Below are 3896 nucleotides of genomic sequence, written 5' to 3' on the forward strand. Positions count from 1 at the left end.
AAAGGTTTTGATCAAAGCTTCAAGAAAAAAAACAAAATGATAAAGAGCAATCAAACTAAAAATTTATAGGGGAAGTTTCTTACAATGGGGATCTCATATCATTACTTGTTTTAGCAAAACAATTTACTAATTCCACATCTTTTTTTGTTTGTTGGTTTGTTTGTTTTTTGGGAAAAACACTAAGGAGGGGAAAATAGGAAAAACATTTGCATGAATATTGGTTTTGAGGTTTATATAATTATCCAATAGGAAGTTTATTCTAGAACCAATAAAACTGAACCATAGAGTGGCATTATACTGGAAATTTGTGGATAATGTTTCAGCAAAGATATAATATTCTATCTGCTCTGTTTCTTTCTCCTTGTCATTTAACACTGGCTGGTAAAAAACCTTCAGGTAAATTAGCCTCTAACTGTTGATGAGTATAACTGGTTCCTTAGGGGTTGTAGATTCGCACTGGAATTTGAACTTTATTGATCTCACACTGAAGAAACTTACCTCTGCACTTAACCCAGCCCCTTGGGGAGTAGTGGGCTGCCATTGCGCGGCGCCCGGGGAGCAGTGTGGGGTTAAGGGTGTTGCTCAGAGAACCAGACTGCAGGCTGTGGGGATCGAACCGGGTACTTAGAACCACTAGGCCAACACTCCCCACTCAAAGTTTCTGATTCTTATTTCTGAATTTGAGATTCCATGTCCTACTGTAAATTTGTAATTTGCATTTGTAAATTTGTGATTCATATTCATAATACTTAAATCTATTCAAGCTTATTGAGATATATTTACAAATTCAGACACCTACTCTTACGTTTTATTTCACAGTTACCTTACCCCATAATGGGAGATCATCTTTTAGCTGGCAACAAGTTATTTAACCCCAGCTGATGAAATGAGTGGCCTCTTCTTTCTCAAACAACCATGTTGAAAGACACATCCTGTCTGTTTTAGAAAGGCTGATAGATGTCATGTATCAAGCAGAGAAAAACATCTATGCAGAAACTAAAACTGGGTTGAGTCCAGAGTTACCCTGCTGCAGAGTGATGAGCACATCAGGGTAAGAGTAGAGGCAGGGGAAGTGATGACCTCATGTCTACTGGGAAAGCCTTCGCAGACAGTGCTCTGATCTTGGGTTGCTGCACTTGGTCAGGTCCAGGGTCAGAAACATTATAAGCCCAAAAAATAGGTCCTCGTTATGTATCACTGAATATTCCATTGTTTTATATTTACTCCTGGTTATGATGTCAGTGTTGACATGAAAAGATTCTGCACCAATAGGAAAAGAGGATGAAAGTCGCTTAAGTGGAGCTCAGGCGTTGCCAAATAAAAACTCTATGATAGCTGTGAGAAATGGCTTCCTCTTAACATTACAATTCTCAGATTAAAGCACACAAAAAAGAAGCGAAACAAGGGTGAACATCAGTCAGTCGCCACCTTCTGGCTGGGAGGAGTTTAATTTGTAGCTATTTCATTTAACCGTACCATTAAACAATTAAATACACCTTTTAAATGATCGCAATAAATAATTATATGCCGTTCTAAAAATAATATTTATTGAAATCCATATTTAACTATTTCCCTCTGCATGAATTGTTTTAATAGGTGCAGAGGGCAGCACTGATGCCTTGCAGCAAGAAGCTTCTGGATTTGATTCCTGGCTTGGATCTTTCTGCATGTTCTCCCTGTGCATGCATGGGTTCTCTCAGGGTACTCCTGCTTCCTCCCACAGCCCAAAACATGACTTTTAGGTGAATTGGCTTCTCCAAATTCTCAGGTGTGAGTGTGTGTATGCATGGTTGTGTGTCTTTGTATGTCTCTGTGTTGCCCTGCGACAAACTGGCAATCTGTCCAGGGTGCAAGGGGCAGGTTGTAATAAAGGCACACCATGTATTTCACATGAACTCATGAAGTCTGTGATATTCTTGAAGAGGTTTGAATTGATGCCATTTTAAGTAAACTAATGTGGGTATTTTGTATAAAAGTTTGAAAACTCTAGCCCAAATATTCTGTGAGTTAAAGGTGCTGGAGCAAAAAGTGTTACAACCATACCTGGTCTCCCCTATATATATATATATTTTAAACAGCTGGACACTGTAGTGATCACTATGCATGAAAGGGTTAATAATTTCATGAAGAGCCAGCTGTGTGGAAGCCATGAACTAAACTACAGAATAAGATAAGAAGTCTTAATGTTCGGCCTCAGTGCTGTACTAAACCCACAGGGATTAGAATTGACCTCCAGGTGTGCTGCATTTAGCAGAGAACTTTGCTTAGATGAACAAAAAAGAAAGAAAAAAGAAACCTGCTCTTTATCTATTTGATTTTGTTAATGAATAAAAACTGCAAGAGCATTATTTGCCAGGGTGATTCCTTTTAGGGAGAAACCATCATGTTGTGGTAAGTAGAGGGGAAGAGCTACTTGAAGAAGGGCTTTCCTCATTTTCACTACCTTATTTGATTCCATCTTACCCTGATGGTAATACAAAATTTCCCATGTGATCTGCAACTTACAATTTGATTTCAGTATCTCTGGGTTAAGATTACCGCTTTAGCTTTAGTTTTGCTTTTTCTTTCTACTTTAATAAAGGTTCAAATAAAAGGTTGCAGGCCTGACCTGACGCCCACTCATTTTATTCAGTTTATCGTAAACTGCGTGAATGTTTTAATCATGTGCTTGGTGTTGTGAGGGGGCTCAGTCATGTGACTTTGTTTTTTTTCTTTCTATCAATATTTTTAAAGTGCTGATGAAGGAAATTTAAAGACAGGAAACAGCACTCTCTGTATTTGATTTCACAAACACATTGTGGTTATTTTACTCTTGAGAACAAAAGATGTGAAAACAATGACTAACTCACAGTACAGTGATGAATTTCTGATTGAGCTTAAAAAACTTTTACTGTCTTGACAGCTTTCCATTGTTGTCTGCTGTTCAGATCTTACTATAAATAAATATAAAATCTTTCAAGGGATTTAATTGTATGTTACAAAATTCAGTTTATTGTAGTATAAACTAAATATTAATTAAAAGTTTTAATATAAAAAGCTAAAAAAAAACAACAACAGAAAACTGACGAATGTTTCATTTGTTATTTTGAACTCTTTATTGTGTTTAAATTTGTGAGTTTTTCATCTAAAAGATCGGCCATTTATGGTGCAACTCTCGATGTCTATAAAAGATGCCCTCCATTTAGGAAAGAAAGGGCCATGTGACTGTCGGTTTTCTTTCCAACATCAACATCATGATAAGACTGGACTCACTCTATGAGCTGCATGGAGTGTGGTGTGTTATTGCTTGGTTGGAAAGAAAACCTGCAGCCACACGGCCCTTTCTGGAACCAGTTTGACACCCCTGATTTAGGACATTAAGCTGCATGAGGCCATATTTTCACGTCAGGACTTCTGTACACTTATTTGCACAAATCAGCATAATCACAGGTTCTGCCTCCCAGCAGCTGTTAGGCTTTATAACCAATACTGCAGCGAACAAACTCAAATAATTAAGTGCTTGAAATGTATCCTGTCATTTGTTTTCATTGCAAATTTTCATCCTATTTATTTTATTTTTTTTTGTTAATAGTCTAGTCTTCTTATTCACACCCCTTCTTATAAATTATCAAATAATTTTCCTTCTCTTATCGTTGGCTTCAATTTTTTTTAAATACATTACCCTCAAACATCCAAAAAATCTTTTCAAAGAGAGAGAGCAGTTATAACCTTAAGGGGACACAGATTTTTAAGAAACCCAAATTCAGAACCAGTTTGAAAGAACGATGTACCTCGATACAAGGAGTCAAACTGTGGAACAAACTACAAAATGATGTTAAAAATGCCAAATCACTGCACATGTTTAAGAGAATGTTAAAGACTGGATTCTTGAAGAAGTATGAAATAGTATAAAGTCA

This window comes from Cyprinodon variegatus, unplaced genomic scaffold (assembly GCF_000732505.1).
Source record: "Cyprinodon variegatus isolate N-32 unplaced genomic scaffold, C_variegatus-1.0 Scaffold1044, whole genome shotgun sequence".
Lineage (NCBI taxonomy): Eukaryota > Metazoa > Chordata > Actinopteri > Cyprinodontiformes > Cyprinodontidae > Cyprinodon > Cyprinodon variegatus.